Here is an 11,762-nt window from a genome sequence, read left to right as displayed (position 1 = left end):
AATTCTCCTTGTAGGATCCCAGGACCGGAACCTACTTCAGGAGCCGAGAATGGGGTACTACGGAGGTTGTTGCGACCAGAACCGGCAATCGAGTTCCTTGTGAGTCCGGTTACCCAGTCTGGGGCATGACAATTCTTTTCCTGATTATTCAATATCGCATCCATCCTCGTCATGGTTCTACTCATTTTACATTCCTCATAACTTCCCTTGCTTTGCACTTTAATGTTGAAATTCCTTCGATCGAAGCACCGGAATCTGAACTTCCCTTGGGTAATGCAAACTTGAACATAATGAAGTTAGATTTGAGGCCTGAGCAATAAGGCAATCAGGAAGCAGATCTTGTAGGTGACATCAACATGGATGACATCTTTGTTAATTTTGAAGAGTCAAGAGACACAAATGATTTTGATTTCCAACCTTCTCAATTCTCTAATAAGTTAGATAATTTAGAGAAGAAGGTAGATGCTTTACAAGTATCCTAGGACTTACTCCATGAAACTCAAAAACAACACATGAAGTACGTTAAAAAGTACTTTCATCGCTTCAATAGGCGTTTAAGGATTAATGATCCTAAGATGTTGCATTGTCCTCCTCTGAATTAATATGATTTATCCATTATGGTTTGCAATTACTGTTTTACTCATTGAATTTACAGCACTCCTACTTGGATTTATCTCTAGATTACTTGGATAATTGTCTTGATACATTTGAATGATCTTATTATTTATGACATTAACTTTGTTCTTTATGTCTCCTATTATGCATCTTTTGATTTCTTTCTTCCTTTATCAACTTCTGACAAAAAGTGGGGAGAAAATTATGAGACATTATGATATTCAGGGATATATCAATCTTATCAATCTCGGTTTCTTTGATGCATGAATGATATATATATATATATATATATATATATATATATATATATATATATATATATATATATATATATATATCCTTGATCAAGAACTTGGGGAGAGCTACCGATGCATATTCTAAGGAGGAGCATCAAGTAAGAACTTCAAGATATGATACTACAGGTGGTGTACAGATGATCTTTAAAGCATAACATACTTTGTATGATGAGTTTGTGAGAAGTTGTAATGTTATATGATGAGTCGTGTATGATTGTGTTTTGTCACGAAATTGACAAAGGGGGAGATTGTTAGTGCTTATGCTTAAAGCACAGTAAAGATTATCAAATTTTGTAGACCCAAATGGATCACAAGCACACATAAAGATTATGTATAGACCATGTCAACATCTCAAGGAAGTCTCGCTATTGCAAGCTTTATGTTGGCTTGGTTCAAAGTTTGAAGCATCTATATGTGTCAACCATCAGGTGGTATAACCTTAAATTGACCTTAGGTTATGTGTATTTCACATGGTATCATAATGAACATTATTCTAAGTAAAATACACTGAAGTTAGGCCAGCACGACTCCTAATCCGGCTAGCCTAACTACCTTTGGCTAAGCTAACATACTTCGGGCAAGGATACAACAAGATAAAGATTTTTCGCATTAAGTTCAGTCAACCCAACCTTGGGTTTGTCCAACCTTAAGTGTTCAGTCAAGTTTCCAGCAACATTAGATTTTCAGATCTCAAGGAGATTTGGTCAGCCGAACCCTGTATTCGGCCAACCGAACTGGAGGTTTGGACAGCTGAATTTGGCTTAGGCCAGCCGAATTTTTAACAGATCTTATCCAATGAAATTTGATAGCTGCTAGAACGCAATCGTTGGAATTCGGCCAATCATACCTAAAATCGAACCAGCTAAATTTTCAAATCATTTAGCTATAAATAGAGGCCTTCTCTCATTCATTCAAAACATGAAAAATTGTGAAAGATCTCATCAAAGTCAGAGAGAAAGTCAGGCCTTCCTTAAGCTAGTTGTGCGATAATTATAATCTTTGTTTAGCTTATTTTGATTCTCTCTCTCAAGGTAGTTTTAATCATAGAGTAATCCATACTCTACTTGTGATTCAGATAATAGAATTTGCAGCTATTAGGGTTTTATTTATAATATTTAAAATACATTAGATCCCTATATTCTTTTTGGGTTGAATACATATATAGTTTCATCAATATCCCAAGAAAGAAAATTGCTGCAATCAAGCTACACTTATGTATTCAACTTGCCAATTGCAGATAAGTACTATATTTACTTTTATTTAATTTTGAGTTTTTCTAAGATAGCTCGAAAATCTTAGTGGGTTGTTTTGTGGTGTGCCCGTGAAAATCACAAATTGTTTTTTTTGTAAGCTCGTGAAAATCACAAGAACTATATAAGGTTGTTAAGGTGACCCTGTGAAAACCTTGAAATAGTGAAAACTAAAATTACAAGGGTAGTAATTTTAGGAGTGAAATAGGCGTGGGTTTAAGCACCAAACCACTATAACTCCTTTGTGTATTGTGGTGTATGTTTAATTCTTTATATGCTTTCCTTGTGATTAATGGTCTCTTCCTAAGTTTGGTATATTGATCTCAAAGAGGTCGTGAAATAAGGTTGTCCTGCCTAAATCTTTTCGGTGAAGGTTGTCCTACGAACTATTTAGAATCAAGGTTTCAATAGTCTAAGCAATTGAGAGTATTTTTTTTTTGTATTCCACATTATATCAAAATATTTTATATTATCCTATCACCCCCTCCCCCCAAGACATCTATAGATCGACCTTTTGGTATAGATCAAAAAACTTCGTGCCTATGAACTTTTTGTGGAGCGTATATTCCAAACGGTCTTATGGGAGCTGCACAAATTCAGCTTCAGGCATGACTACTTTATAGCAGCTCTTCACCCACTTAAATCACATTATATAACTCTCACATGATTACCCAGGTAAATGTCGAAATCGTGCGAGATCGGCCATGGTTATCTCCCTATTTTTGGAGAAGAAGTGAGCATGGAATTTCTCTTCCAACTCATGTCAAGTGTGTACTGAATCTAGCAGTAGGTTTGAATACCAGGTGAAGGTTGCAATGGTCAATGAGTGACCGAATAACTATAACTTATGATAATCATTGTTGACCAGTTCGCCACACTGTATCATGAAATGACCGACGTTTTCAATAGTTGACTAACCAAGCTCGCCCGAGAACAGGGCAAAATTATGTCGATAATTTCTCAACAATGGATGTTTCTAATCTACCCGTTCAGGGTAGGGTTTGTGATACACAGGCCCATTCGACCTACTTCACGGGCCCGCTATGCGAGCTTGGAAGTGGGGGGGGGGGGCTTACTATTATGGGTAAAAATGAATCGCCCAATCAGATAAGGTTAGGTCGGACCTACGTGTGCACAACTATGTCGGTTAATAACTGACGTGGAGAAGAGCTCAACCCCATCCTCAATCCAAGTAGAAAAGGAGATCGGCCTCGGTCTCTCGACACACTCTCCAAAAGCTAGTCGGCTGACCGTTACTCTACTTAACGCCAAAAGGAGTTCAGTAATGACCCGACAGAGGAACCCAGATCGGCCGAACCCCTCCTCGGAACAATTCTCCACCTCGGTCTCTCAGTGTGCGCTTCTACTTATTCCGACCTAGGACCGACTGTCCAAATCTTACAAAATTTACTCATCTGAGATCCTAACCAAGGGTCTAAGGAGACGACCGCAACGTGGGTCAGTGCGATACGTCGGGGATCAGAATCCCTCTACAATACGTCCCTGCTAAGTAGGGAAATCCCCTTTCACATCACCACCCTCTTCTCAACTATAAATAGGACCGCCCCTAATGGTGAAAGGTATGCACAATCTTTAGCTTAAAATCCAGCTTACAACCAGACCCAGATTCCCTACCTGACTTAAGCATTGAAGGGTCCCCTGTCCTAGTTAGGGTCTCCTTTGTCTGTTTCTTGTGTAGGTACACGAAGGTCCAGGGAAGGCTAACCAAATTTTTGCATCAACACCATACATGTCACTACGTGAAAAATGGAAAAAAAGGACAGATTTCGAGACAGTTCTGGACTGTCTCTAAAATTGCTTGGTTTAAAGACGCTTTAGAGATGGTCGTAAACCGTCTCTAAAATTTTAGACGGCCCCTGACCGTCCTTAATATTGTCTTAAAAATTTGAACGTCCAAAAATCATTTAAGACGATCGTTGACCGTCTTACATGCGGTCATTTGAGACGGTCATTGGTCGTCCGCATTAAAGACATTCCTTGACTGTCTTATATGCGGTCATCTGAGACGGTCATTGGCCGTCTGCATTAGAGACGATCATTGGCCATCTTTTACTTATAATCTGAGACTGTTAGAGACGGTCCTTAACAATCTTATAGCCTTGTCAAAGACCATCTCTATTAGAGACGGTCCTAAACCGTCTCTATTAGAGACGGTCCTAGACCGTCTTATATCCCTGTCAAAGAGCGTCTCTATTAGAGACTATCAAAGACCATCTCTATTAGAGACAGTCCTTAACCGTCTCTAATGCTTAGGTCAAAAAAGAAGCTCAAAAAAATTATGAATTTTGAAAAAAAGAATTAGTTGAGAAGCTTAGAAAAATAATTAACAATGTTTAAGAAAAATTTAAATTTTGAAAAAAAAACTGTAATTTTATAAAAATCTAGATTTTGAAAAAAAAATTAAGAACTTTGAATAATGTTGATAATTTTGAAGAAAAAAAAATCGATAAAAAAAATGATATTTTGAAAAAGAAAATTTTAAAAATTAAATAAAATTATGAAAAAATTAACAAATTGAAAAAATATATATATTTTTTAAAAAAGAAAACTAGATTTTGTATTTTAACAAGAAAAATTAAAAAGTTATATAACAAAAGTGAGATAAAAAAATGATATTTTGAAAAAGAAAATTTAAGAAATTAAATAAAATTGTGAAAAAATTGACAAATTGTAAAAAAAATATATATTTTTTAAAAAAGAAAAGTAGATTTTTTATTTTGATAAGAAAAATTGAAAAGTTAGATAACAAAAGTGAGATTTTGATGATGTGTTGTATATCCTTGCCGCCCCTATGTTTCTCCAACCCATTTTTGGGCCGGGTATAAAAAATTGTGTAGATTTAAATCTTAAGTGGACCACACCACTAGAAAGAATGATAATATAGTACCTCACCATTAAAAATTATAAAGAGCCCATCGTAAGGTTTTATTAATGTTTATTTGCAATCCAACTTGTTGATAATGTAAAGAAGATCTAGATGAAGGTAAACTACAAAGATTAAATTGATCCAAAACTTTTGTGGCCTTCAAAAGGTTTTAAATAGTTATTCATCATTATTTTGATTAGTATGGCCCACCTGAGATTATTTAGTTCTTATGATTTGAAATCACATCCTAAAATATGATGAAAAAATATATGGACGGTGTCGATATACATAAAATATATCAAGGTGGGCCCTACACGATTAGAGTAACACCCATGAAGGAGTTACTAAATAGTGAAATGGTACTATAAGGTCACCTCATGGGAACTTCCCATGAGGTTAATCTGTGTGCACCCCACCATGATGTGTGTAGAACATCAACACCATGCATTTTATGTGTCCCCTTTAAGTCCAAAAATCAGTCGTATACGAAACTCAGGTGGGCCATAGCATCTAAAACTATGTGAAGACATCCCTAAAACATATAAAAGCATTTGGTGGGGCCCAAATGAGTTTTGGATTTGTATGAAACTTGGTCTGACACCTCATCCAAGTGGGACACACATAATGAATGGGCCGGATCTATGAACCATATCTAGGTGGGCCCAATAAATGATTATGAATGTTTTAATGGGAGGGTAACCCTCTCAACTATAGTATGTGGTGTGGCCCACCCAAGTCATGGATTGACTTTATTTTTAAGCTCGTGGCCCACCATGGAATGGTGCATCTGATTGACAGGGCAGATCCAAAGTTCAAGTGGACCCACCATAGACAAGAGTGGGATAGTGACACCCACTATTGAAACCTTCTTAGGGCTCGTCATGATGTTTATTTGAGATCCAATCTGTTTATAAGTTAATACAGACATGGATGCGGTTGAAACTTGGTTCGATTCCTCATCCAAGTGGGACACACATAATGAGTGGGTTGGATATGTGAATCACATTTAGGCAGGCCCAATATATGATTATGAATGTTTTAAGGAAACCCTTCTCTACTACATTTAGGTGAGTTACTCATTACCCTTACCAGAGTAAACTCTATGGGGTCCACTGTTATTTATTTATTTTATCCACTCCATTCATCCATGTTAACAGATAATTTGAGGACTAAAGAACAAAAAGGAAGCCTATCCAAAGCTCAAGTGGACCACACCACAAGAAATAGTGTGATTGAACCTCTACCATTTAAAATTTCTTAGAGGCCATAGAAGTTTTGGATCAAGCTGATGTTTGTGTTTTTTATTCATTCATATATTTTTGATATTATGAACAACCTTTAACCGTTTTTGGACAATCTGATCAGTCCAGATTGAAGAGTAATAACTTCAGATGTTTAAATCAAAATTCACTCAAATTGTTGATCAATCTTGTTTGCCCAATATCTTTCTCATATGTAGCATGATCAGGGCGAGTAACTAGTCAAATTGAGGGTAATAATCAGTAAAATAGAGTGAATGGACCAGACATGTAAAATGGGTTAAATATTCTAGTCAAAATTGTGACCCAACTTATTGACACCCTGAGACTCTAAGAATTAATGTTAGTAAGTTTTGTGGGGTCCATCATGATGTGTGTCGAACATCAACACCATGCATTTGATAGAAGTTTTGGATCAAGCTGATGTTTGTGTTTTCCCTTCATTCATATCTTTTTAATATTATGAACATGTTGGATGGCAAATAAACATTACTGTGGCCCCAAGGAAGGTATCAACGGTGGAAATCATTATTGCACACTATTTTGTGTGGCATGGTCCACTTGAGTTTTGGATTTATCAAAAATTTGGGATCAACACACACCGTTCATCCATTTTTTGAGATCATTTTATAGAATTATCTAAAAAATGAATCATATTCAAAGATTAAATGGACCACACCACAAATAAGGGGAACAGATTGGCTACTCCCCCTACACCATCCGTTGGCTAGTGGTTGGTGCTGTGTGGGCTCCACCATAATGTATAGCCCCACAACCATTTTTTTTCTTTTTTATTACTTTTAAACCAGTTGGATTTCAAATAAACATTACGATGGGCCTTAGGATAGTTTCAACGGTGGGAATCACCCTCCCATTGTTTTCTATGGTGGGGCCCACTACAGATTTTTATGTCTCATTCTTTGGCTCGTGACTTAAAATGATATCTCAAAATGGATGGACGGTGTGGATATAACAAATACATCATAAGTTTTTATATTTTTTAAATATTATATATATATGGAAAAGGTTCTATCCGTCGAGCTCATGGGAACTCCCCATAAGGTCGAGCTCTATGGGCCCCACCATGATGTGTGTCAAAAATCAACACCACGCATTTGATGGGTCCCCTTTAAATTATAGGATATCCCAAAAATCAGCCGTATACAGAACTCCGGTGGGCCATACCATCTAAAATCATGTGAAGACACACCTAAAACATATAAAAGCACTTGGTGGGGCCCCACTTGAAATTTGGATGTGTCTAAAACTTGGTATGACCCCTCATCCAAGTGGCACACACATAATGGATGGGTTAGATTTGTGAACCACATCTCTGTGGGCCCAAAAAAATAATTATGAATGTTTTAATGGAGGGTAACCCCTCTTAACTTCTGTGTTCAGTAGTCTGTGGGCCACACCATGATGTATGTGTTTCATCCATGTTATCCATCTATTTTTATAGATCATTTTATGATATTACAAAAAAAAATGAGTTATATCCCAATCTCAAGTGGACCACATTACAAGAAAAAGTGTTGAATGAATGTCGACCATTAAAAACTATTTGGGAGCAATAAAAGTATTGGATCAAGCTGATCTTTGTTTTTTCCCTTCATCTGGGCCTTTATGACCTAATCAACAGATTGGATGTCAGATAAACAGTACAGTGGGCCTTAGGAGGATTTAAATGATGGATATCCAATCATTATTGTTTTCCTGTGGTGTGGTCCACCTAAGATTTATATCCCTCTTATTTTTAGGATGAAGGCCTAAAATGATCTTTAAAAATGGATGAACGGATTGGATGAAACACATACATCATGGTGGGGCCCACAGACCACCGAACACCAACCAATCCGTTCCACCCCAAAAACCCAATCCCGCGCGCGCCCATCTCCCACAACCCCAAATCCCTCTCGTGCGCCCGCCCCTCCCAAAACTTAAACCCTCTCTCTTGCGCCCGAAATCTCTCTCTCTCTCTCTCTCTCTCTCTCTCTCTGAAATCCGACCATGGCTACTCTCGTCTCAACCGTCGATCAGCTGTGGGCCACCCTGACCCCTTTCTCTCTCACACCTGCCCCTCCCCAAAAACCCATGGCCGAATCGAGAGTCCTCGTCATTGCCATCCTTCTCGAATCTGACACAAGTGGTTTCTTCCTCATGGCTGAGAGAAGAAGCATACACCTACAACCATGACAATGGCTGCCACGGCTGAAGATGAAGAGGACGAGCACAACAAGGTTTATAAAGCCATGCGTGGAGGTAGAAGAAACCCGATTGGGATGAATCGGAGATTATACACAGTGCCGATGCTGGACAGAGCATCCATGGCTACCTCCATCGATAACAAAAGTAAGGGTATATAAAATCCCAATTTGGGATTATCGGTTTCAAATCTGGGCTTTGAAATCAGGAATCTGGAATCCCTAATTGAATGTTTGCATTTAGGGGTTTGAATCCCAAATCCCTAATTTAACTGGATTTAGGGATTTTGAATCTGAAATCCCCAATTAATGTGGATTTGGGGATCTGGATTCTGAAAGTCCCTAATTTCTAATTTCTAAAGTCAGGGATTCGAAAATCCTTGATTAACTCGATTGATTTAGGGTTTTGAATAATCCCAAATTTCTGATTTGGGGATTTTGAATCCGAAAATCCCTAATTGATGATTTGGGGATTCTGAATTCAAAATCCATAATCTGGATGTCTTAACTTCTTAATCTGGATGGTAATATCTCGTGCCATACATTGATTTCCTTGGTTAGTTTATTACTTTCCCACCTAACCAATTATATTTCTTTACTTCATTTCTTACCACTAGTAACCGATGCCTTCTTATCCAGTTCTTCTTTCTTAATTTCATTTCTAATCACCTTGTCATTGATCTACAAGGCTGCTTTTTTGTACCAAATATCATGGAATTTCATGATATTCTGCACCAAATTAGACTGATTAATCATGAAGTTGTTGGTCATGGTCCATCATAGTGGGTCAAAACAGGACCACTTCTCTATATAGTTTACAGTTTTACATAACCACTTGGGTGCAATCCTTTTTTCTCTACTTCGATGATTGTATTTCGTAAAGTGGAAAGAAGCCATAGATGCATTTTTTTAAAAAAGGATTAGATGTGCTCAATCAAGAGCAATCCAGCAGTTTAACATGTGGTGCCCACCTTAGAGTGTCTTGTGATTGGATGGGCCGGACTTTAATTATCTCGCCCTTGAAATGATCTTAGCCGCCTGATGAGATAACATGGAGTAAGGCACTGGAGTATCTCCTGTTCTTGGTGGGGCCACCCTGTAAATAATTTAGATCACAAGGTGGGCGCACATGTTCATTTAAATAAGGGACGTTTTTAATATGTCTGAAATCTTACCTTTTATGTGTATGGAGTGAATAAATTAAAAGGATGTAAAAAAATTTCCACCTTGTGAAAGCATTGGAGGCGGCCTATTTTGCTTTTACTAATGCAATGAGTAATTTTTATTTATTTTTTTGGTAAAACCCTTACAACTATAATTAAAAAGAGTTTGGTCATGTTTCTATTCTTAATGACTTCTCTGAACTATGATCATGTACATGAATCCTTGACTTCAGGTCCTTCTCATGCTATTGACATAACAAGGGAGGTACACATTTTCCTTGAAAGTATGATACATGAGCCTAGTTCATTTTTGTCACTTTTAGGCAATTTTGGTAGGAAAGTATGCTTTGAATTGGTTGTATATTGGTGGGTTGTATAGGCCATAAGGGAGGGAGCTGATGCTGTGATAGCAGTTGGAAGTGATGGTACGCTTCATGAGGTGTGTTTCTTCTTCCTTCATCCATCAAGTTCTTAGTTTTCAATCTCCATCCATAAAAGGTTATTCATGCCTTACTGTGAATTCATGGGAAGGGGAATTCAGTCTTGGAGGCAGAAAGTACAAACCCCAAGGTTTTTCTTGTCTTTTTGCAGCCATTGCATAAAAATTTACTGCACTGCTACATGTCATGTTTGTTAAAGCTGCTATGATGCCTCATTGAATTTAACAGCTTCAAAATTGAAGAGGCCATACTTTGAAGTGCAACCATTATGTTCCGTCAACTTTCCCGGAAAGCATTCCCCTACCATGTGTCATTTACTGCCATGGAAATAGGTTGGTTTGATAACTATGGTGGTTGATTTTTTCCAAGAGGTTGTCATTGTTTACTTATCCATATTAAGTTCTGGGTATTTTTGGTATACTTCTTTGATTTCACTCTTTATGCAAGCAACCTTCTAAATTGTACTTTTGTCATTTCTGAGTTCCACTTTCATTACAAATGATGCAGCTGCAATCCTACTGTATTTACTCTTGAAATTTTCCTTTTTTTCCTTTTCTTTCTTGAAATTTTTTCTTTTCTATTTTGCAATAAGTAATAAATTGATTGAAGATCGGATACTTCACCATTTCCTCCGTTTCATTAGTTAAATTTTAATCGAGAAGGAAAACATCTATGTTCGTTCCTGTCAGATTTAACAGTAATTTTTTCAAGACATGGGTCCCACTTGCAAATTAGACTGAGGAACTATAGGGTATTTTATTTAATGGATTTTTTTGGATGCTTATTACAAAAAAAAAGACCTTATGAAGCAGTGTTTTGGGTCTTACTCTCACTTGTCATTTGTCATTCGTCCATCTTATATCAGTTTTTACTTCACGAATAACCTCAAATGGTTTCTTTTTTGCAGTTTGTCAGAAAATGCATATATTCTTGTGGCAGAGGTATTGAAGAAAATGCATATATTTTGTAGGCATTAAGCTCCCTTGTTGCTTCACTACTTGAGAAAGAAAAGGATCTTCAACTTCTCTCTGACTGGTCCAATTCCTCCTGCTTTGGGTAATTTGACCATGCTTAAAATTTTACATTTTTTTTATAAATCAGAACTCCAGGTATGCATATCCTTTATCTTTCTTGTATGTAGTTACATGTCGAATTTCTTCATTCTTTGCTTCTTAATCCCGCAGATGTTGATAAAGTAAAGAAAGATAATTCATCATTCTCTTCCTCTGGCCATGTCATAGGTTTTTGAATTCATGGAAAGAAATGTTCTTTATCATTAGGGCTGCTTTCGCCGGGTTTTCTGTCATACAGGTTGTGGCTATTAAAGATATAATATCACCTCCTTATAAGGAAACATTTAATCATGTGTACAGGTAAATTCATTTTTTCTTTTTCCTTATATTGTTTCCCAGTTATATTTATGTTGGTTTCAGAGTACAGGTAGCTATAGAAATTGTTGGTCGATTATGGCTTGTAGATAAAAGGATGAGTAACCAATAATACAAATATGGGAGGCCTTCCTCAGGTAAAATGCACACTATTGGAAAGTTTTCAATTTATCTTTCTAGTTTACTGCATAAGCATGGACATTTTAGTTCATTATTTGCTTCCCATTTCATATATTGTGCAATAGTTGACTGCAAGTCAT

General features: G+C 36.9%; 1 long non-coding RNA gene across 2 annotated transcripts; it reads left to right on the top strand.

Annotated features, from left to right (window-relative positions):
• Positions 1–10,130: 10,130 nt before the first annotated feature.
• Positions 10,131–11,413, top strand: LOC131241521 (uncharacterized). 2 transcript variants are annotated; one of them, XR_009169089.1, is made up of 4 exons: positions 10,131–10,244; positions 10,343–10,446; positions 11,022–11,170; positions 11,356–11,413. It is a non-coding gene; the product is annotated as an uncharacterized LOC131241521 (long non-coding RNA). The 2 variants fall into 2 exon arrangements; XR_009169088.1 differs by lacking the exon at positions 11,356–11,413 and having other exon boundaries at positions 11,022–11,326.
• Positions 11,414–11,762: the final 349 nt, after the last annotated feature.

Source organism: Magnolia sinica, chromosome 3 (assembly GCF_029962835.1).
Source record: "Magnolia sinica isolate HGM2019 chromosome 3, MsV1, whole genome shotgun sequence".
NCBI lineage: Eukaryota > Viridiplantae > Streptophyta > Magnoliopsida > Magnoliales > Magnoliaceae > Magnolia > Magnolia sinica.
Note: the sequence above shows the minus strand (reverse complement) of the source record. Positions and strands in the feature narration are given on the sequence as shown.